Genomic DNA, 25,613 nt, shown 5'->3' on the forward strand with positions numbered 1-25,613 from the left:
TGAAGAATTCTCCAAAGTCTACCATAATTTTAGAGAAATCTTCACTACCCCCCATTTTCTCTGAGGGGTTGATAGGGTGGTTAAAATCTCCCATAATCATCCATTAAGCATTGCTGGACAAAATAAGGTTTGTAATGTTGTTCCAAAGAAGTTTCCTTTGGCCATGATTATTAGGGATATAAATATTAACTAAGCTCCAAGATAAGCCAGAAATGAGATCATTGAAAATAATAGTGATAAAGTTACTCAAGGAGCTCAAAAAAGTACCACACAACTTGTTACGGTTCCAAAAAACTACAACACCACCCAAGGCCCCTTGCAAATCTTGGAATAACTAAGAAGCACTAGGCTAGAAAAATTTAACCACCTTTTTCATAACTTCTCTATTCATTTTAGTTTCAAGAATGAGGAGGATATTTGATTTTAGAATTTGAAGAGTGCAATTCACCCTATGCTATTTTAAGTCACTATTCATCCCTCTAAGATTCCAAGATAGTATTCTAAGCATAATTATTGTTTAATATAGTGCCAAAAAAGTGAAAATAAGAATGAGCATCCAACTAACTAGTAAGACTTTTCCCTCCCCATAGGGACTCCCAATAACAACACAAGTGCCTAGTTTTCCTTTTGATGTTTCTTTGGTTATTGGACCATCCTCCTTAGTTCTTGTAACATTTTTCTTTCCCTTTCCCAAAATCTACTTTATAACTCCTTTTTTTATTTTTATCAACATTAGTCCACTCATTCTTCTTAATAAAGTCTCTTTCTAAGACATATTTGGAATCCCTCCGAGCAGCTATGTAATCAGATCTCGAGGATCCATTAAGCAAACAATATCTTCCTTCCCCACTCAATGACTTGGGACAAGGGATAACCATTGAAATAGTTGAGGTTGACTCAAATGGGGGGAAGGGAAGGGGGTGCTTACTACCACCTCCAAAGAGGTCACCAATTTAAGCTTAGAAGATCTAATCAATTTGTCCAAAAAAAATTTTGGGCAGGTGTAAGCAAAGGGATAGATTTAGGAATAGGGAGAATAGTAACTTTAAACCCAATATCTTCATCTCATTCACCTTTATTACTCTCATTCACATTGATTTCCATATTTTTACCATTTAATCATGGTTATTGATGCTTTATCAACATGTGTATCCTTTCTCACATATACTGCATAATAATTTGACTTTAAACATCAATCTTTTGGAGTGACTCAATAGAGTCAAACTTAAAACCTTCCACTTAAAATTTTAAAATATTCCTATTTTTAATTGGTCATAATTAGTTAACAAATGTTTGTGTGACAAGTAATTATAATTGTATTTGGTAAACTCAATGTGTGATTAATAAATAAATAAATCCTATGCTTGCTGCATGTTGGTAAACATATTTTGTCACTATAAAAATTTTCCTACGAAGTGTATGTGGAAAATTTTTCACAACAGTTGGATAAGCCCTTGATATCTGGCCTTCCTCTGTGTTTAAAGAGGCAGCTCCCTTGTAAGATGAAATTTTTGATTTTTTGATAAAGATGAGTAAAACATAGAAAATGAGAAGGAAACCATTTATAGCACATATACCACATGAGTTCAATGTTTCCATAAAAAGAATGTAAACTATTAATGAAAGGAAACAAGAACTATGCTTGAGAACTATCACTGACACAATGCTAATTTAACAATTCATGAATATTTACACCATACCATGAAAATATTCATATAATGAATCAACACTTCAACAATTCAGATTTATTAAAAGAGAATGCCAAATGTACTTCCTTTATTTTTTTGCACCAAGAAAGTAAGAAATGACTGATTACAAAAGCAACAATTGTACACACTTTCCAAAATTTATTTCTTATCAGAGCATAAGTATTCCCTGTCTTTGAGTCCAAAAAGTCTCTTATTAAATTGAGTTTTAGGAATTTATAGCTATTCTACAGTTAGAAAAAGTTATTACATTGACCAAAACCAAAGTTAATTCTAAAGTTGTCCTTTTTAGAAAATACATAAAATCCTAAGAGAACTTTAGACAAATGCACTTGTAACTTTTAACAGTGATCACTAATATTTCTTGAACTTGTTCTTTGATTGGTAGATGCTGTGAGCAACTAAGTCAAGTTTTCCTTGGATGCTCTAAATGATTTGATGACTTAAGTCAAAGTCTTATTTTTAATGATGATTAAACTCTATATCTTTAGCTTGCATAGCTCATGTCTCTTTCTAAATTCATCCAACTATATGACATAAGCTGGCAAGTTTTGAGTATAGAAGTCCAATGCCACTAAGAGACTACTTAATCTTGTCATAATACTAGCATCTGAACTTTGTTTACTGCCAATTTTGGTGCTGATTTTTTCCTCTATCTATTCCAAAATGGAAGATATGTATATATTTTGAGTGTGTTCACTAATAGGAATACTTTCTACAATCATTGGTATATCCCCCAAGGCTTTCTTTTTTAGTAACTTGCAAGAGTTCAAGAATTGCTCTCCTTCGCCCAATTGTTGATTCATCCTATCATTCTTCCATTTGATATTCTCCAGCCATATATCAATTTTCTCTTCTTCTCCAATGCTGATTAACTTTAGTTATTTGATTATATTGTTGTTAATTCTTTTAATCTCTACTGAATTAGCATCAATTTCTCTCCAGAATGTTTGTTGTTCCTTGAGAGATGTCAGCTCTTTTTTAATGTGCTTTTGTATATGATCCACTTTGGTAAATGCAACTTGAACATCTTGAAATAAGCTTGATGCTTTTTATTTCATGCTTTTTACCCATGCACTCACAATGTTGCCATATGTTTGACATTCTCCTATGTCTTGAATGGTTTCTTCATCAAACATCTTCTTGGGATCTCATGTGATTTCTGTAGATGAGCTAGGATCTGAGAAAGAATCATCGACCTTCAATTGGATGCATGAAGAAAGTTCTCAAACTTGAAACTTGATTTGATTCTTATCTTGCTTATCTCTCCTTAACTATTCCATTAGGATAGCAACTGACACTTTGAAATTTTGTTCTATTCCCTCATGGGTAGTCTAGCCTAGGTCCACTTTAATGATGCTGAAATCAGATTCATTTGCCTCATTTATATCCTTCTTTGTAACTGGTTGTGCAATTTCAACAAATAAGTTTCCTAAGGTAGGATTCATTGCCAGTTTGGAATCCATTCTAGTCTTCTTTAACTTTGTGCCTTTATGCATTAAATCAACTATGGCATCTAGATTTGGTACTTTTTATTGAATCATCATTTTCTTCTTTCTCACCAAATTTTTTTGTAACCAAGAAGTTGAAATATTGGCAGATGGGCTAATTACTGAAGGAACATATAAGACTATAGATGATAAATCCAAGTTACGCACATTTTCTAGAACTCGCTCCTCTTGAATTGCTTTTGTGCTTTTGGGAGATAATGACTGTGTAGGAGATGGTTGAAATGTCCCTTTTCTGATTTTTTATGATATTTCCAACCTTTAATCAGATCTTTAAGATCAAACAACTAATATCACAAAGATCCTCCAAATTTCTCAAGAAACCCCAAATCGGGTATGCCAGAAATGGTACCAAAAGCTTCACAGCTTCACCTATTATTAATAAATCTAAAAATGGCCATTTTTACAGATTTTTCAGAAGAATAACAGCCTACAAAATGAAATTTCCATATCTATATAGCCTTTACACATCAGCTCACAAATGTAGGACAAAAACTATGCTCATCGGGCTCCCGAAATTAACACAAAAATGCTCAGAAACACCACAAAAACACTAATAAACTATCTCAGAAGTTTAATCACGTCCCAATACATATATTTAGCTCTATTTTAACAGCTTAAAGTCTGAAATACAGCAGCAACCAAAACTGATATGAAATGCTCAACTGAAAACACCAAACTCATGCAAAAAAACACACCCAAAAACCCACAAATCTACACTGTTCAGCACAAAGGCAAACTCTGTATGAGCATGCACATGGAATGGCTTCAAAATCCCATCCTTAGCCTTCTTGGAAACCTGCAAACTCCCATTCTTGGGTCTCCCTGGAAACCTGCAAACTCTCATTCTTGGGTCTCCTTCTCCACAGGTTTGGCAGCCTCTGAAGAATAACAAAGAATGAGAAAAAATCAAGTTCTCCTCCCCAAAATGCCTCCAAACCTCTTTAAAAAGGGAATAACTGTAACTCATGTCCAAGAGAGGTTAATGAAACATATTTTAATAATAATTTTCATTTATTAGTCCAACGGTTTCCAAAGATTAACCCCCTTTTTCTGAAACTTCACTTTCTTGGGCCTGCCTGCCTTAGCAAAGATTATTATTTTTTAATTATTTGAAAAGGGGACATGACAAGTCCTCCCCTCCCAAACATTTCTTGTCCTCAAGCAATGGCTGAAAAATAAACCAATCAATCCGCCTGGATCCCAAATGTAGTCATGAACTATACTATTGTCAATTAACACAGGCTCCTGCAATATCCTCTGCAATATAACCAAGAGGAATCTGTAATCAAACTGACAATTACTGCTCAACCAAACTCCAAAGTCACAACTTCCACAGTCAAAAACCCATGAGACACAAACTCTTAGAACATCAAAACCCAAGTAAAGTGGACTACCAACATAGTAAATACCATCAATGCATTCCACTGGCCTATACGGAATGTACAATCCAACTCTGCAACAATGGTGAATGCTCCCGAATGAAACTGTACCAAGTACGGAGAATCCACACACTATACAATGCCTGCAGTCAACGCAACTCTGTAGATCACTGAACACTATCTCATAACCATAACTACCATGCACCCCTGATGGTGAAAAGCAATCACAAGATAAATAGCAAGAATTGGAACCCAAACCAAATTTTCCTGCCATCAACTCCTCAACACAAGGATCAAATGCTAACTGATGTACATACCTTGCAATATAATGTTGATAAAAAAAACCAACCTTAGTCAACAGCTCACCAGGAACAAGTGATACAACCCACTGTGACTGATTACCAACTAAGTCAGGAGATGTCATAGCCAAAGGAGTAGAATCAATAACAACACCCACTGATACATCACTCTAAAACTCCTGCTCTAATTCATGTATTATCAAGCTGTCAACTGTAGAACCTATCACCATGTCATGCCCATCACAACCCTCATCCTGAGGTGTCAAACTATCCCATAACTGACGATAAGCACTAGGAAACAAAGTACATCTTTGTATCATCATCTCATCAACATGGTCATCAAATGTAAATTGATGAGTGTACCTCATAGTGTAATGCCGATAGAATGTGCCAATCTCAGTCAGTGGCTCAGACTGTAATCCAGATGAAACTAACTGCAATTGATCATTAACCATGTTGGAACTAACTACTACCTCCAAAGATATCACCAAGGGAATAGTATTACTAGCAGGAACCATGCCAACTGCCGACTCACCAACATCACACATGATCTTTGACACATCTCTAGTCTCTGTGCCTTCAATACTAGAGGCCACCACCCTGTCAGGCATACAACAATCTGCTACAACACCCAACTCCACTAAACCTGACTCTAGTGGGAATGAACCTGATATGCCAATGTTAGTATCAAGGATGGATGCATCCCCATCTCTACTATATCTGACAATCTCGGCCATGGACATCCTCGGATCACCAAACACCATAGCTTGTGACTGTATAGAATCAGGTAAAGACTGTAGTCGCTCTAACTCCATGGTCTCCTTAGCCAAATGAAACTATGACTCCTTGAGAGCCAACTGTGTACTCTCAAGAATCTCAGAAGTCACCTCAAGCTGTTCAGTAAGCTCACTCACCTCATCTTCCTTGGCCAACAATGCATCATATGCTGTACTGCCCCAGTCCATAAGATAATCTCTTTCGGCTACCAACTGCATATAATTCTGTCTCAAAATCCGAATAGCCTCCCATAAAGAGTGGATCTCTGTCAAGGAAAGATAACTTCCTTCCTGCTCATCACTAGTAGGAGAACCCCATCCATAAACTGCTAACAACTGATGAGCAACATCAAAATGTTGGCAAGTGATAGCAATGTCTCGGTCACTAACTCTCAACTGATTAGACATATGATGGCACTGGCTTGACTGTCTCCTACAAACCTCCTCTGATGCACTATCTAAAGGAGTATAATCAAAGTCACTAGTCTCTAGAGTATTACAATCCATATCCTGTGAATCAAATCTAAAGCTCATATCAACATATGAAGTATCAAAAACATTAGCACTGCTGTCCAACTCCTTTGTACCCAAGGAAACTAAGTTTTCAAAACTGCCCACTACATCCTCTTGGATGTCATCAATGCCAATATGATCCTGGAACTCATCTGTACACACTGCCAAATATGAAAGATCATCAACACATTCCAGCAAATATGGTCGACTGGATATATGAACAAAGCCCAACATCGGTGTATAAAAACTAATACCAACATCAGACAAGATATTGGCACAAGAAAAGACAACACCATGTAATCTGCTAATCAAATCCATGATAGCACCCAAACAAACACTGCTACCAAAAAGTGTTAAAGATCTCCAGTCAACTGAATCCCAAACACCAATATAACAATCTCGAGTCCATATCCATAAACTAGAATCAACTGGTAACTCAAGAAAACTCCTCACCTAAGTAATATGACCAATACCAACTAACTCCACATACCTGTCATGATGAGGTAATGAAGTCACAATACTATCTTCACTCACCTTCAGCTGGCAGGATAAATCATGTGAAGTACTACCTGCCTCAACCTCATGTGATGAAGCATCTAACTGCACTTGGTACTCTTTCTCAGCAAAGTCATGAATGCTCAATGTCTGCTCATCTCTACCAGGTATCTCACCATCTTGCACAACAACATCCTCATAATCATCATCTGAACCCACTACACTGTAGTCATTGCCTGTTGTAACTATACCATCCTGAATACCTGTGGCATCACCCTTTGACAACCCGTAAACAATTATCTCAATTTGAGTATCAAGTTGACTGTTACTATCAATCTGTGTAATATCCTTTCCCACCACCTCCTGTGGCAAAGTAGAATCTGAGACCTCTACCTGGCTATCAGCTAGTTTCTCAAACTCCTTATGCAAGTTCTTGGGAATTGTATCATCTGTCCTGTGAGAAAATCTACCAAATAGAAATCCAGTCAACTTATCCACCTTAGCTGGGTCAGATAACATGTCATTCATTATACGGTGGTGCTCAACCAACTGTTTAGACATGTCGTGGCTTATTTTCATAAGTTTATCTTGAATGTCTAAATAACCATCCTTTCTACTATTTTGACTCTGGCTATCAATTATCCAAGATCGTTCCCTCTGAGACTCTGTACTATACCTGTCCATTCTGGGTAAAGTAGAGTGTAACCCCAATAGGATATAACTTCTTCAAACACCAAGAACTAACATGCAAATGATTAGAAGTAGCATGCAACCATAGATTTGTACATGCAACTGATTAGAAGCAACATGAAACCACCAAATTATGACATGCAAGATCTGGGTAGTTGTCAAAACTGACATGCAAAATCTGGGTAGTTATCAAAACTGACATGCAAACTTCTACAACCACCAAATTCACCAAGAACAAACGTGAAAATGATTAGAAGTATCATGAAACCATATATTTGGACATGCAACTGATTAGAAGCAACATGCAACCACCAAATTATGACATGCAAGATTTGGGTAGTTCTCAAAACTGAAATGCAAGATCTGGGTAGTTGTCAAAACTGACCTACAAACTTCTACAAACCCTCAGGCTGGCAAGATCATGGCTCTGATACCACTGAAATGTCCCTTTTCTGATTTTTTATGATATTTCCAACCTTTAATCAGATCTTTAAGATCAAACAACTAATATCACAAAGATCCTCCAAATTTCTCAAGAAACCCCAAATCGGGTATGCCAGAAATGGTGCCAAAACCTTCACAGCTTCACCTATTATTAATAAATCTAAAAATGGCCATTTTTACAGACTTTTCAGCAGCATAACAGCCTACAAAATGATATTTCCAGATCTATATAGCCTTTACACATCAGCTCACAAATGTAGGACAAAAACTATGCTCATCGGGCTCCCGAAATTAACACAAAAATGTCCGAAAACACCACAAAAATACTAATAAACTATCTCAGAAGTTTAATCACGTCCCAATACATATATTTAGATCTATTTTAACAGCTTAAATTTTGAAATACAGCAGCAACCAAAACTGATATGAAATGCTCAACTGAAAACACCAAACTCATGCAAAAAAACACACCCAAAAACCCACAAATCTACACTGTTCAGCACAAAGGAAAACTCTGTATGAGCATGCACATGGAATGGCTTCAAACTCCCATCCTTAGGCTTCCTGGAAACCTGCAAACTCCCATTCTTGGGTCTCCCTGGAAACCTGCAAACTCCCGTTCTTGGGTCTCCTTCTCCATAGGTTTGGCAGCCTCTGAAGAATAACAAAGAATGAGCAAAAATCAAGTTCTCCTCCCCAAAATGCCTCCAAACCTCTTTAAAAAGGGCATAACTATAAATCACATCCAAGAGAGGTTAATGAAACATATTTTAATAATAATTTTCATTTATTAGTCCAACAGTTTCAAAAGATTAACCCCCTTTTTTCGAAACTTCACTTTCTTGGGCCTGCCTGCCTTAGCAGAGATTATTATTTTTTAATTATTTGAAAAGGGGACATGACAATGGTATGGATTGAATCATCTCATCTACAAAGGATGGTAAAGTGTTCATTTGAGGAGCTTCATCTATTATCTGTTGAATTGGTTTTAAAGTATTCTCCTTTGGTTTTGATGTCTTCTTCCTGGTGACTACATTGAGTTCACATGTTGAAACTAGATTAACTCTTTTATCTAGATCTTCACCATCACCTCCCCCTTGTGCGCTATGTAAAAAGCCCAAGGAAGTAGGGATAGATGATAGAATGGCTGAAACTGATGTACCTTGCTAAGAATTATTATTATTCTATGCACTGCCCCTTTTTGTTGATTTAGTAGTAGTGACTTATTTGACTTTATTCTTTAACAAGTTTTCAGTTCATTGAATCATAAAGAAGGTCCTTTCTTTCAGATCTTTCAACTCTAACAGAGACCAATTAATATATGGCCATTCTAATAATTGTATCTACTCAAAGAAGAAAGGATCAATCAAATCTGAACTATCTTTTGTTATGCCTATCAGATCCCATCCCATTCTGCAATCAATAATTTATTGTACTAAGAATCTCATCAAGTCCCTTTTTCTCACTTACAAGTCATTTTCATAGTTTGCCCAATATTCTTCCATTGTAGGGAAATGGAGATAGCTAGGTCCAAGTGCCAAGTTATTTTTAACATACCAGCTACCATCAAATGTGAAACAATCATGGAAAGAGTGTGAAGTTAGGTTCACCATGGATCTCTTGATATTTTGAGAATCCAAAGAGGAAAGACAACTATAGTGTCCAATGCTAATTGGGAAAGGAATTGATCTTTTGTTCTTGCACTTTTTATTTACCTGGCCAATTTGCCTACAAACTTCTAAAAGTACCAACTTGTCATGTATGAAGTGAGGCAACATGAGCTCAAGACAACTTGAAAACCTCAAATGTGGATGTAAGTGAATTAGGGTATTGTATGAAGAAGCTACCATAAATACTGATGAGACTGGCTACTTCAGGAGAAATTCAAAGTCCTATATCTCCCTATAGCTCCCTCGTAGTTAGCATAGAAAAAAGCATCATTTACCCTATAGAAGTGTGCATTGCTCTGGTTTAACTACAATTGAGGGTAATAATTATAAATTTGTGTGGTTAAGCTATACTCCCCATAAGGATTAACACCGGGCCATGACTTCATACTAACAATTGCATACATTAGGTATGAGAACATGCAAAACCCTTAACTTGCATTGAATACTATTAACTAGTGATGAAGGTCATCGCTAATCATTTGCCTCCAATCTATTATTTTTTTTCCAGTTGTGATGGTAATAATGTACAAAACAATCCAATCTTGAAAATCCTTAGCCATCTGATTTTCCACCACTCTATTGAGAAGAGTTATCATATTAGAAATGTCTTCATTAAAGATATTCATGCATAACACTCTTAGCAACCATGACTGTCCTTGTTTGGGTTGATCAAGCCAACTCCTAGCAATGACATTCAAACATGTTTTCTTATTCTAATGGAAATATCCTTGGCTACCTTCTTTAGAGATTTCTGTTAATTCCTTTCTTACTGGCAGTCTAAACATGATGGATATAAATATTGGATCTAGCCTCGCCACTAAATTAGCTCCCGTAGTCTTGATGTCCCTAGAATTCTAATCATATCCCTTGATACATTCTAAAACCAATTCCACACATTGAATTGCAAGTGCATATCCTCTTGCATGGGCTAGATCACTTTCAAATGTTTGATGTGCTAGGGGTGATTTATCTTCTTTTCTCATCATTTTCTAGAAGTTTACAACTTTTATATGTCCCATCTTTGTGTCTGATATTTTTGGAAGTGTTCTTTTTAATATTGTAGGAGGCTCTTTACCTTGAAATTTATATCTCATAGTATCACTTACCAAGTACTTTGATCAATGCTCCTCTAGTCTAATTTTAGATTTTGAAGTACGCGGATTCACTTAAAGTGTCGTACCAATCAGCTCACTTGCCTTTCCCTCTCTGACTCAAGTCAACTAATTGATTTGAAAAGCCTTTTCAATTGATTTTGTCCTCTTTTCAAAGTTCCAAAGCATATGTAGGCCTTTGATCAATTGATCTTCTTGTTTCCTTATGAAGCATTCACATTATAATAGAACTAATCTAGTAATGATCTATTGTTTCAAGGGATTTAGTCAAACAAGTGAGCAGCTCTGTTAGATGAATGCGAGCACTTTCAAATTTGGCAATCTGTCAAATATTTGACAAGATTTGTCATCAACAATTAATCCATGATACTAGGCATGCCACAAGTTCTTTCATTCTACTACGGTTCCTTATTCTAGGGATTTGAGACACATAATCCAACTTCTAACATATTATGTCTTGCATGTTAAATGATTGATGTAGTGAGCATTTTGATTGGTGCACAATCTTCATATTGGTGGCTTCTTTTATATCAAACAAATCATATGATTTCCTATATTTTATGCATAGGTAGAAAGGGAATCATGATGTAGATTTGCTCCATGTGTTTTGTAGTATCATGCTAAATCAACTCAAGTCATTGAAGATGTCAATCCATGAACACCATCTTTATACTCTCTTTCTCAAATACACTTTGATTACAACTTCCCTAAGTCAAACGCTCATCAATTCCCATATTAAAATCACATCACATACTATTGTCTATTTCCCCGCTTATAGATTATAATGACAAAGTCTGCAGTGTAGACACCAAACAATCATTTCCATTAATGTAGACATTTTTTGACTTGGTTTTCATCAAAAAAATACCAACAAAGACAAGTTGTTTTTTCTCATTTAATGCTACAAAATACTAACTCTATTAACAAATAGCCTATCAAAAAAGAGGTCACATCCGCCTTGAGGTGACACCAAATTTTCTCCATATGAAATTCACTTATAATCCCTTCCAAATGACTGTGTGAGTGACTTGTTGTGAGCTTGCAAAGTGAAAGTTTGCCACCTTTTCCCTCTCCTCAAGTTTGAATCTAAGGTAGGATAATCTGTGCTGATCATGGTATGCAATAAAAATGGAGAAAATAACTTGCATCTTAAGGAATTCTATCAAAATTTGGCACCTTTGAAAACATAGTCTTCACCTTTAAATTCACCATGGCTAACTTGCAAGTGCCTTCTCTACAAATAAAATGAATCCTTAAAATTTTATTAGTGAACTTTATATCTAGCTGGCAGTTGCTTTCAAGTTGAAGTTTGAGTTGGGAGGTCCAAGTTAGGATTAGGTTAAAAATTTGGATTACATGGAGAGAGAGTAATTTGGTACATCGAGAGAGAAGATTTTGAATGATAGAGGGAAAAATCAAACTCAAACCCCAAAATTCTTTCTAGAGGTTTGAGTATGGGAAGAGAGAAAATATGGAAATAGTAGAAAATAATTATTATTTCATTTTCTCTCCATCTCTCTATATTAGTTAACTAATTAAATTTCCTTGTCTCTCATAAGATTATCTAGGCAATAGATGGCTCTATCTAGGGACAAGGACTGTATAGGATGCTAAATGAACATAGACCTAAAAAAAAATAGTGCTTTATCAAAAGGGATATAGAGTCACCCCAAAAGGAGATAAAGCTAGGAAAAGGGACCAAGCACAACAAAATTGGGAACACAACCACATAGAAAAGAGAGGAAGGCACAACAAAAACTCCTAACTGAGATATGTACAGTGTTGTAGACTACACACGTTACTAATGATAATGCTACAAAAGTTTCGCATTGTAAGGCAAGGGAAACTATGTACCACTGAGATATGATAAGATGAAGGAATTTTGTCTGCATACCTATTTAATTTGGAATGGACCTCTCCATAAGGAGTCAAACTTTCCATTTAGACCTTTTGGCTTTCTACGCTTGTCCCAAAGTAAGACAAGATCACTCTTTTGGAAGACCTTTTGTTTAGCTTTGTTATCGAAATACTTTTTGACATGAGACTGATGTTCTCATATCCTATCCACAAGTACTTCTGTTTCCTCATCTATCTTGGTCAAATATAATATTCTCTTTTTAAGAGAATCTCTAAATTCATGGTTTTCAATAGCATTCTTTAACTTCAAAGTAGATAATTCTAAAGGAAGTGGGAAAACTATATCAATACTATATAGGATTTCAAAGGGAAATAACCCTGTTACTCTCTTCTTAGTAGTATGATCTTCCCAAAGCACATCATATAAGTGTTTATGCCAAGACTTTTGATTAACATCTATCGATTTCCTCATAATGGCTATAATATTTTTATTGCTTGATTCTGCCTAACGATTTCCTTGTGTGAAATAATCTGAGGAATGAGAGAGAATGATTCCATATTGATAGCAGAAGGTTGATATCTCCTGAGAGGAGAAGTTGGTAGCATTATTAGTAAAAATCCTAGTAGGAACCCTAAACCTAACCAAAATGTTTTCCTTGATGAAACTACACACCACTTCTGAAGTTGTTTGCTTGACTGAAATGACTTCTACCCACTTGGTAAAATAATCAATTGCCCTTAAAATGTGAGTATGTCCTATAGTGGATGAAGGATGGATAGGAGCAATGAAGTGGAAATCCCATTGTTGAAAGGGTTCTTTGATCACTGCCGGCTTCAAGGGTAGTGCTGCTAATTGGACTCTTCCTTTGAAATATTGACAAGAGTCACATTTCTTGACCTATTCTTCTACATCTTTGAACATCCTAAGCTAGTAAAAATAGTTTCTCAAAATTTTATAAGCTATTACTGATGTTGAGTAATGACCTCCACATGCTTTATTATGAAACAGTTGAAGCAACTCCTTTCTTTGTTTAGAATCTACACATCTCAGGAAGGTACCATCTATTCCCTTCTTATACAAAGTGTCACCACAGATGATATACTTCACATATTTCAGTTTTAAGGACCTCTTTTCTTTGGGTGATAGATGGGTTGGGCCTTCTCCATAAGTTAGAAAAAAGGCAATATTGGAAAACCAATCCTCAATATTACTAACAAATAAGACTAATGGAATTTCTTTCTCTATCTCTTCTTCATTTGAGGAAGATCCTTTTGTGATATCTTTACACAAACCTTTTCCTCTAATGAGCTTTTTAGGTTTGATATCAAGATCATATTATTGTACTTTAGCTATTCATGAGGCCCTTTTTTTCAGACAAATATCCTATTGTGTCAGAATAGTGTTCACTACCGAATTAGGAACAAACACCTTGGAGTGAGAGTTCAAGATGTAAAACCTGAGTTATTTCACTGCTCTGACTAAAGCATATGCATTCTTCTTCATCAAAGAATATTTGAATTCATGTTTCTTAAGAGGGATACTCATGAATGCTATTGGGGCCCCAAAATTTTCTTTTTTAGGTTGAATAAGTATAGTAGATAAAGTGTTCTTGGATGCGTAACAATATATATGAAAATCTTTAGATAAATCTAGATAAGAAAGGGTAGGGGCATCTGCAATCGCATCCTTGATTTGTTCAAAAGAAGCTTTACCTTCCTTCATCCATTTAAAATTTGTATTCCCTTTCATCATATCCATAATTGACTTTGTAATCTTAGATAAGTCTAGTACAAACCTCCTTCTAAAGTTTATCTACACAAAGAAAGACTTGACCCCTATTTTACTCATGCGAAGTGATAACTATTGGATAACTTTCACCCTTTTAGGTCTACTCAAATAACCTCCTTGGAAACTAAGTGTCCAAGTAGTTTTCCTTGCATCACTCCAAATATAGAGTTCTTAGAATTCAATGAGATGTGATAGATTCAACATCTATGCAGGACAACTTTTGGATGATGTACATGGTCTCTTCTATGTTTGGAAAACTCTATAAGATCATCAAGGTACATAAAAATGATCATGTTCTTAAGATCTACAAATGAGTAATCCATACCCCACTGAAAGGTAGCTCCGACATTTATCAAACCAAAAGGCATACAATTGTAGGAAAACACACCCCGTGGAGTTGTAAAAGCTATTTTATGTTGATCTTCTGGTGCAAAATTGATATGATTATAACCAGAGAAACCATCTAGCATTGACATGAGCTCAGAACTAGATACCAATTACAAAATATGATCCATGATAGAGAGCCTGTAGTTATCCTTGAGTGATGCCTAATTCAAAATTTGGAAGTCGACACATATTCTTATCTCACCATTCTTCTTCTTGACTAGGACAATATTGGGTACCCATGTTGAATGGTGTATAGGATAGATAATCCTCACTTTAAGCATTTTATTAACTTCATTGGATATGGCATCAACTACCTTAGGATTGAATTGCCTTTGTTTTTATTGGAAGGGAGTTGAACCAGGTATCAATGAAATTTGATGTTTAAATTTTCCATTCATGAATTCCTTCAAATATTCATAACCCCATGCAAAAACATCTTGGTAAGCCTTTAGCAAATTCATGAATTTCTCTTTTTCTTCTGACAAAAAATTTCTCCCTATTAGGACCATCTAGGGAATTTCCTTGGAACCAATGTTCATCTTCTCATAACTCAAAGAATTAGAAGATTTAGTATCTTCAACTTTCTCTTTCCTTTTATCTTCTTTATCAAAAGGACTTTCAAGGGTGACTAATCCTCTAGCAATAACATTACTTTGTAGTTGAATAATCTTAGGATAATCCCCTAGTGTTCTATCATAATTATGTGATCCTTCAAAATTCAAATCTGAAAAGGGAGGTCTTCCCTCAAGAAATGCAATGATTTTTCCATCATCATCAAAAACTTGCCAGTGTCAATCATTATTTGGCACACTGGGTCTATGAATCATCTCCATTGTATAGATATCTTTATTGAACTTGGGATGAGGAATCATGAGAGAGGTAGAGACTACAAGACTATCTGTTTTGGAATTCTATTCATGAGGAATATAAGATAAAGAAAAAGCATAAAAATGCTTGATCTTATCCCACACTCAATTTCTATATGCCTTTAGTCTTGAATTCTTAGTTTGATAACTCCTTCGCACCTAGTTAACAACTAATTTTGCATCTCCAAACACCTTGAGTTGTTTGATTCCTTTTTCTCTAGCATACTTGAGACCAAGTAGAATAGCTTCATATTTTGTAGTATTATTAGTGGTTTCAAAAACCAACTTATAAGATTTCAAGAATTTCTCTCCTTTTAGTGATATCAACACCATCCCAGCACCTAAACTAGAAGAAGAAGAACTTCTATTAAACTCCATTGACCATAATTCATTAGTTATATTAGGAAAAAAAAGCTCAGCTACATCTTCTTTAGTGGATGTCATCATATATGTTCCATGTCTAGTATCAACAGAAAATATTTTAGCTCTTGGATCATCTAATTTCAAGACCATATATTTATCTTTAGGTTCAGGATTGAGTTTAACCTTTTTATCTCCAATTGGGATAAGGGCATGAGAGATGTCCATGTTGATTTCACCACCAAGATCTTTACAAAAACTTTTTCTCAATAGCATCCCATAATTGGCTAGAATATGAGTGACCAAGATATTTAATTTTAATTTCTTCTTGAGATGTTCTGCAAGTGCTACTTGAGCATCTTTTAACTGGCCAACTAGCAAAACTTGTTTCACCTCCATAGAATACACCTTTCCTGATGGTTTGTTTAATGAGAGACCTAGGGCATGGGCCACCTTTGAAGGCATAACATTATTAGATGCACTAGAATCAATGATACAATTACTTAACTTGCATCTAGCTATATAGAGAGAGAAACATAGAATGGGTCAGGTTTTTCTGAAAAAGATGCTACAACAAATGATTCTTTCTTAGTCACAAGCCCTTGCAAATTATCTTCATCTTCTAGAGAAAGTCCTGACTCATGATTGATAGTGATCTTAGGTGAACCTTTTCCTTTACCAACACATTGAGTCAACTTTTCTAATTAATTTGGGTTGGCTTTTAGGTAGTCCAATTGAGAAATTTGTACTTTGGTCTTCCTACAATGATCAATAAAATCAAAAGAGTCTTCAACAATGGGAGAATTTTTACCTTTATTTGTCTCCTTGTCTTGTGAAGGCTCTTCTAGAGTATGCTTATGAGATAGAATTCTCTTAGTAGTCTCATTAGAAGCTTTCTCCTTCGCTTCTTTGCTCCACTTCTCTTCTAATCTCTGTCTATAATTCGGTGTAGTTGCATTGCAAGAATGCTTGTTGATATCTTTAGTTTTCTCATCATCAAATTCATATTCTAGAAACTTTATGGAAGAGGTCCCAACAGTAGGTTCTATTACATCTTTAGGAACCACATATTCATCTATTTTCTCTATTGTCAAATGTATTTACATGAATCTGGTCATCTCAAGATAGCTTGCACCATCATGATCTATAGTTAGGTGAAAATCACACATAGTAGTCTGTTTATTGGATGATGTATGATGCTTGATGGCTAATCTTGGTGTAGGTTAGGGTATCCATTTAGATTGTTTATTTTTTTGATATGGCATATAATTCCTCCTTAGAATATCTTGATACAAAGGTGGAGGATTGTGGGGCAACTACTTTTTGATTTGTAACACATCAATTCTTTATATAAAGGGTTAGTGGTAGTGACAGGAGCTTGCTGACTTTTTCCTTTTTGCAAATCACAACTCCATTTTCTTGAGCTAAGAAAGTTGTCCTCCACATTGATAGCCAAAGTTTGTGTGGTCACCAAATTAGGAGGTCTTGTCCTTCATATTTGAAAGCTTACATTAGAAGGTAGCACTGATGAAGAAAGTCATTTGATTTTCTTCTATGTGTCTTTTGTTGACAAAAATCTGATGTATCATCTGATTAAAATAAGAATTCTCGCATTGGTTCATGAATTTCCTTTTTCATTTGAGTCAACTAGGAAAGGAGAAAATGTTAATCTTCAGTGCTTTTAAATCTCCTCTCAAAAGCTTGAATCAGGGTTACCCATGAAATAATTGATCCTACTGGTAGCTGATCAAAACATTCAGCCATGGCTTTTGTGAGTGTTTCAATAAAAAGATGAACAAAAAAATCTTCATGTTGAATTGCAAGAACCTCGCTTTCTATAAAAAATGCATAGATGTGTTGATCAGTAGTAACTTTCCCATCCTTGGAAAACCTAGGAAGAATTTTTTGGAAGCCAATAGGCATGTCATGTAATTGGTTCTGTAAAGCTAATGGGCCAATAGTAGCTCCCCATGGGATCAATGGTTGCGGTGCTTGTTGTGCTAGAGTTGGGAGAATGATATTCAAAGGGTGTAAATTTATAGCTAGAGGTACAAGGGTACGTGGTAGGATCAAAACTTGAAAGACTATAGGAAAAATAGTAGCCTTGGGTGGTGAAGATGACCTACTAATAGACTTAACCATCTTCTTCTTCTTAGGAGTAACTAGCTTGAAATCTAACTTCCAAAGAGCTTCAAAATATTTGTTTAGCAAACCCTTTTGTCTGTCTACTTGGGTGTATGGCTTGTTAGCCAACTTATTGGTTAATATTTATTTTCCCTTGGATGTGACCAATATTTTTGCTATTTCTCCTCAGGATAACTATTATTCTTTCAACGACTATGACGTCTTGACCAATAGGAGCTTTTCTCAAGATTTCATTGAACTCTTCTTCTTCTTCAAGAACTTGACTTACTTGATGGTATTTTTGTCCACTTCATCTACACCTCTAGGCTAGGGTGTTCTAGTCTAAAATAATATCCTCCTAGGTGTCTTGGAAACCAAGATTTGGTTGGAGAATAGGAAAAATTTTCTCTTGTGGTAGCATCATTGTGCTTAATTATAGGTGATTGTCAATCTTTCTTCGTTTAGTCTCCCTAGCAGAGTCACCAAAAATCTATTGGTAAATAGATCTTTTCACTGTAGAAATTTCCCAATAGAGTGCATGTGGAAAACTGTTCACAATAGTTGGATAGGCCCTTGATATTTGGCCTTCCTCTGCATTTAGAGGGGCAGCTCCTTCCTAGGACGAATTTTTTGATTTTTAGGTAAAGCTGAGTAAAAATAAGAAAATGAGAAGGAAACCATTGATAGTGGATGCACCACATGAATTCAATGTTTCCATAAAAAACAATGTAAACTATTAATGAAAGCAATCAAGAACTACACTTGAGAACTATCACTGACACAATGCTAATTCAACGATTCATGAATATTTACACCATACCATGAAAATACTCATATAATGAATCAACACTTCAACAATTCAAATTCATTAGAAGAGAATGCCAAATGTACTTCCATTATTCCTTTGCACCAAGAAGGTAAGACATGACTGATTACAAAAACAAAAATTGTACACACTTTCCAAAATTACCTTCTTATCAAAGCATAAGTGTTCTCTATCTTTGAGTCCAAAAAGTCCCTTATTACATTGAGTTTTAGTAATTTACAGCTATTCTAGAATAACTAACCTTTTGGGTTCATAACTACTCAAAAGGTTAGAGTTTGAACTACTACGAAGATAGTTCATAACCAACTCTAACTTTAATTGCTTAACTATAGTTAGAAACAGTTAAGACATTGACCAAAACTAAAGTTGATTCTAAAGTTGACCTTTTTAGAAAATGCATAAAATCCTAAGAAAACTTTAGACAAATGGATTTCTAACTTTTAACTGGGACCATTGATATATCTTGAACTCACTCTTTGATCTATAGGTGTTGTGAGCAACTGAGTCAAGTTTTCCTTATACACTCTAAATGATTTGATGACTTGAGCCAAAGTCTAATTTTTAATGATGATTAAGCTCTACATCTTCAGCTTGCAAAGCTCGTGTCTCTTTCTAACTTCATCCAACTCTATGACACAACTTGGCAAGTTTTGAGTATAGGAGTCCAATGCCACTGAGAAATTGTTTAATCTTGTCATAATACTATGATCTAAACTTTGATAACTGCCAAATTTAATGCTGATTTTTACCTCTATGTATTCCAAAATGGAAGATATGTCTATATTTTGAGTGTGTTCACTAATATGAATACCTTCTAGAATCATTAGTATATAGCCCAAGGCTTTCTTTTTTAGTAACTTGCAAGAGATCAAGAATTGCTCTCCTTCACCCAATTGTTGATTCATGCTATCATTCTTCCATCTAATATTTTCTAGCCATATATCAATTTTCTCTTCTTCTCCAGTGTTGACTAACTTTAGTGATTTGACTATATTGTTGTACATTCCTTTAATCTCTACTAAATTAGCATCAATTTCTCTCCAGAATGTTTGTTATTCCTTGAGAGTTGTTAGCTCTTTTTGAATGCTTTGTTGTATATGATCCAGTTTGGAAAATGCAACCTTAACATCTTGAAATAGGCTTGATGCTCATTTTTTCATTCTTTTTACCCATGCTTTCACCATCTTGCGATAAGTTTGACACTCTCCTATTTCTTGAATGGTTTCTTCATCAAACATCTTCTTGGGATCTCCTATGATTTCTATAGATGAGCTAGGATCTAGGAAGGAATCACTGATCATCAATCGAATGCATGAAGAAAGTGCTCAAACTTGAAACTTGAATTGATTCTTAGTTTAAGAATCTACCTTAAGGCAAAATTTACCCAAGACGAAGGAATTCAAAACACAAGCACATATAGACTAGAGTATGATCAGAATAATTGTATAGTATTCAATACAATGTACAAGTATCCTAGGAGTGCCTAAATATAAAGGCCTATGAGATGCACCTATAATGCCTTGGAATTAGCATCATGATAAGTCCTACAACCAGGTACATCTCCACTGGAAATGGGTTATCCTCCATTAAGCACAAAAGTAAGTGCAATAATGAGAGGATAAGTCTATAGTGGTGTGACAGGCACATTAGTGTTGTAGACAACATGTGCTAAATTAGGAGTGCGAATAACTATGTTGTCTACATGAAAACTTAGTGAATGATGCAATCTCTTGTGTTGTAGACACCATGTGCACAATGAGAGTTGCATACTTTTGTGTTTTCATGTACACAACTCTAATTGTGCACATGATGTCTACAACACATGAGATTGCATCATTCACTAAGTTGTCATGTCGAAAACATGGTTATTCATAGTCCTAATTTAGTACATGTTGTCTACAACATCATTGTGCATGTCAAACCATTGTAGGCTTATCCTCTCATTATCGCACATACTTTTGTGCTTAATGGAGGAGAGCCCATTTTTGGTGGACATGTGCCTTGTTGTAGGACTTATCATGATGTTGATTCTGAGGCATTCTAGATGCATCTCAGAGGCCTTTATATTTAGGCACACCTAGTGTACTTGTACATTATATTGAATACTAAATAGTTATTCTTATCATACTCTAGTCTATTTGTGCTTGTGTTTTGAGTTCCTTGGTCTTGGAAGAAGACCTCATAAGAGGAAAAAATCCCTCCTAGAAGAAGAAGAAGAGAGAAGTTAAGGGATTCCCCTTTCTGCAACATCCCACACCTCTAAGAGATCTCGTAAATGAATATACTTGACCTCAATGAAGGGTTTGCTTAAGATATCAGTGACCTACTCTATTGTAGGAAAAAATTGTAGTGTAATGATCTGCTCATGTATAAGCTCCCTGATATAGTGCATATGAACCTCGATGTGCTTTGTCCACTAATGCTAAACTGGATGCTTAGAGATTTCAATGGAACTCTTGTTGTCACAATAAATAATTTTAGGCTTAGGTAGATCAAATCCAAACTCCTCCAGGATGTGTTGTAACCAAAGAGCCTCTATAGCTACATTCATAGCACCTCAATACTTAGCCTCTGTGGAAGAAAGGGAAACATTGTTTTGCTTCTTACTTTGCCATCAAATAGGGCCAAAACCAAGGTGAAATATGTACCCTAAAGTGGACTTGCGAGAACCTAAGTCCCCTGCATAGTCTGAGTCTATGTATCCAATCAACTAAAGCCTTATACAAACTTCATAATTAATACCATGTGTATACGTACCCTTGATGTAGTGCAAAATGTGCTTGGCAACCTTCCAATAAAGCTTGCATTGTTCTTGCATAAAGCGTGAAACCATGCCAATGGAAAAAGCAATATTAGGGTGTGCATGTGTCAAGTAGATAAGGCTCCCAACTAACTATCTATATAAGGTAGCATCAATGAGTGGAGTGGTACACTTAGCCTCTAGCTTGACACCTAATAGGAAGGGAATGGAAGTAGGCTTGCAACCACTCATGTGAAACTTAGAAAGAAAGTCAAGAGCATACTTAGGTTTTGAAAGTGTGATCCCTACTAAAGATTGTGTAATCTCAATGCCAAGGAAGTAATGTAGCAAACCCAAGTCTGTCATGGCAAATTTCTCCTATAGAGAGGTCTTCACACTGGCAATGATGGATGAAGTGCTCCTTGTAATGATCAAGTCATTGACATAAAGAACTAGGATCAAATGAGATTCATCCTTCTAAAGAATGTAAACATTTGAATCAAAGTGACATCTGGTGAAACCTGCTAAGAGGAGGAAGGAATCCATTTTGGCATACCAAGCCTGAGGAGCCTACTTTAGACCATAAATAGACTTCCTCAATCTTAAAAAAATAGTAGAATCCTATACAAACCCCAATGGCTACTCCATATAAATCTCCTCATGAAGATCTCCATATAAATATCCTCATGAAGATCACCATTCAAAAAAGTGCTCTTAACATCCATCTGGTGTACAACCCAACCTTGAGCTATAGAAATTGCTAGTGTCAGGTGAATGGAGTTCATCTTGGTAACAGGTGTGAAAGCCTCTTTATAGTCAATACCTAGAACTTGTGAGAAACTTTTGGCAACTAGTCTAACCTTATGTTTATCCACACTTCCATCCACTACAAATTTGGTTTGATAGATCCACTTGCATTGAACCACTTTTCTTCCTTTAAGAAGGGGAGATAAGTCCCATGTGTTATTGTTCATCAAAGAAGTATATTCTTCCTCCATAGCCTTATCCCATTATGGAATTCCTGATGCTTCCTTAAAAGAATGTGGATCTTAAGCAATGGCTATATATGCATGTGGAAATAACTTGTCCTATGACCTAGTCCTCCAAGTGTCTTAAGGATTCCCAACTAATGAACCTATTTCATCAAGAGTTTGTTGTGCCCAATGAGGTTTACTAGAAGAGGAAGAAGAAATGTCCTCAACTATTTTTTGACCTTGCAAAGGTGGTGTCTTATGAGTCAAATTTGGAGGAATCTCATCTTCTAAGTCACTTTCATCACTATGATCACTACCCACGAAAAATGAAGAAGGAGGAGTTGAAGAAGCCAAAATTGGACATGTCTCTTCAAAATGAACACTCCTCTCATAAAAAATTTTGTCCATCTCTAGATCCATTAGTTTGTATGCCTTGAGATGATCAAGATATTTAACAAATATGCATGGTTTTCTTTGAGGTTCTAATACCTTTAACTATTATGGAGGTATCCTTTCCCATGCTGGACAACCAAATTTTTTGAAGTGTTTTACAATTGGTTTCCTACCACACCAAGCCTCAAAATGTGTTATTCTATCTAAGGCATTATGTAGACTTCTATTTTGGATGTAGTTGGCACAACGCATGGCTTCAACCCAAAACACTTGATCTAGAGACTTGTGTTGAAGCATAAAAGTGGTCATTTCCTTAAGGGTTATGTTCTTTCTTTCAGCTACACCATTCTATTGTAGCATGTATGAAATTGAATGTTGAAGATCTATCCCCTCATGTGTGCAAAAGTCTATAAGTCTAGAGTTGACATATTCTTTGCCATTATCTGTCCTTAGGATCTTGATGGCTTTCCCAATTTTTTTCTCAATTTGAGCTTTGAATGTGATAAAGTTCTCAAAGAATTCACTCTTATACCAAGAAAGAAGACCCTAGTGTACCTTGAAAAGTCATCAATAAATGTGAGAGCATAGCAAACTTTACCAAAGGATGGTACTAGAAAAGGGCTAGCGACATCACTATGATCCAATTTTAGAACATCAGTTGCCTACCAAGACTTCCCCTTGTCATATCTCCCTTTGCAATGCTTACCTGCTTCACAACCTGGACATACACCTTTTCTCAAAACTTGACTTGAGGTAAACCAATGACCATTTCCTTGTTGTTGAATTGCTGAAGGTAGCAATAATTAAGGTGTCCAAATCTCTTGTGCCATAGTTTACTTCGAGTATTTGAATGAGTCAACAAGGCAAGAGAAGTGGACTTAGGAATAAAATGTGAGAAAGAATAAAGTCTAGTCTCATGATTTTCCTTTCCAACTACCGCCATTGAATCATCTTTGATATTTTTCACCACTACTATGTTGGGTAGGAATTCTACTTTGTTGCCACATCCATAGTGAGTGATTTGATAGATGGAGAGAAGGTTGGTGCTAAGTTTAGGAACATGAAGTACATCCTTGAAGATGCCATTTTCCAACTCAACATTGCCTTTACCTTCTACTTCAACTTGAGTATCATTTCCCACATAGATGTAAGGTACATTTGATGGTTTTAAAGAGGAAAATTTCTCCCTTGAAGTGCCCATATGATGTGTTGCTCATAAATCTACAACCCATTACTCTACATTGTTTGTATTTGCAACTAAAGCTTCTCCCTTTCCCTTTGAAGTGAATGAAGAACCCTTGTCCTTGTATGCATTTGGTACATCAATTTTGTGTTTCTTCATAATGTTGACCAATTCATCAATCTGCTTGTCCTTGCATATATCTTCATCACGTCCATTCCTCACACAATAGGAACAAGTTTTCTTCTCCTTCTTGTTGGAATTGTTCCCCTTTTGATTATTTTTGGAAGAATATTTTCCTTGTTGTGAAGAAGAATGTTGAGTGGAAGAAGATTGATTTGAGGAAGATTGCTTTTGTTTCTTGTTTGAGTTTTTACCAATTGAATTACCTTAATTTGCTACAAAGGCTTTGATTTTGGAAGACTTGAGAATTCCCATACCCACTTGATTGTCATGTTCTAAGATCAATATTTTTGAGAATTTCTTGAATGAAGGCTTAACATAGGAACTACCCATTTTTAATTTCTGTGTATTGAAGCTAGAAACAAGAGGAGCATATTCAGGTGGAAGATGAGTCATGATGTGTTTGATCATCTTTCCATCCTTAATGGGTTCACCACAATCCTTCAGCTATGCCCTATACATTTCTACTTGGGTAAGATAGTCCTTGATGGTGTCAAAATTTCTAGGATCCAAATTGAGAATTGTATCCTATATAGTGTAAGCCATGTCTTCATCTATTGTCCCATACCAAGCTTAAAGTTTAGCCAAAACCTCTATTAGATGTATAAGCTTCCTAATGTGAAATTTGATAGGATTAGAGATATTTTTCAATAAGGTTCCTAGGGCCATCTCTTGTTTGGATTCCTACTCTTCTTTTTTAGCTTCATCAACATCAGTAGGAGGTTTCTTTTCTGCACCAATGACATAACACAATAAACATTTTTCTACCAATGGCTCTTTAATGTTTTCCTTCCAAGTAGTATAATTATGTGGAGTTAACTTTTAAAAAGAACCCATAATGCAAGAACACAAGATCAAGGAGACACAGTACATAGTACACCCCCCCCCTCCCCCCCCCCCCCCCCCCCCCTTTTCACTCAATCAATAAATTACCCCACCGAAAGAATGATTTTGGCACTTTATATATAGTGTGTTTACAATAAGCCACTTGCCAAAATGGACAAAGTGGGCTTTCTAATTTTGTTGATTACAACCTCTATATAGAGTAAAAATCTGGACTATTACAATGTAGCTCAAAATTACAATGATTGTGAAGCAATACAATGCAAAACAAGACCTATCTCTAAAAGTGATATTTTTGTCCAAATAAGACTACAATCTAACTATACATCTAAAAACTAGATGAAAAATATACACTTAAAAAAAATGGAACTTGAAAAGGAGTCTAGATGAGCCAGAATGATGCATTTGAAGTTGCAAAAAATGAGATTAGCCAGGTACAGTCACCAAAAAATGCCTATTCTGACAAATATGTGCAACAAAGCTAGAAAATAGCTGC

The sequence above is a fragment of the Cupressus sempervirens genome, chromosome 1 (genome assembly GCF_028749045.1).
Source record: "Cupressus sempervirens isolate cs-2001-9-10 chromosome 1, ASM2874904v1, whole genome shotgun sequence".
In the NCBI taxonomy this organism is placed as follows: domain Eukaryota; kingdom Viridiplantae; phylum Streptophyta; class Pinopsida; order Cupressales; family Cupressaceae; genus Cupressus; species Cupressus sempervirens.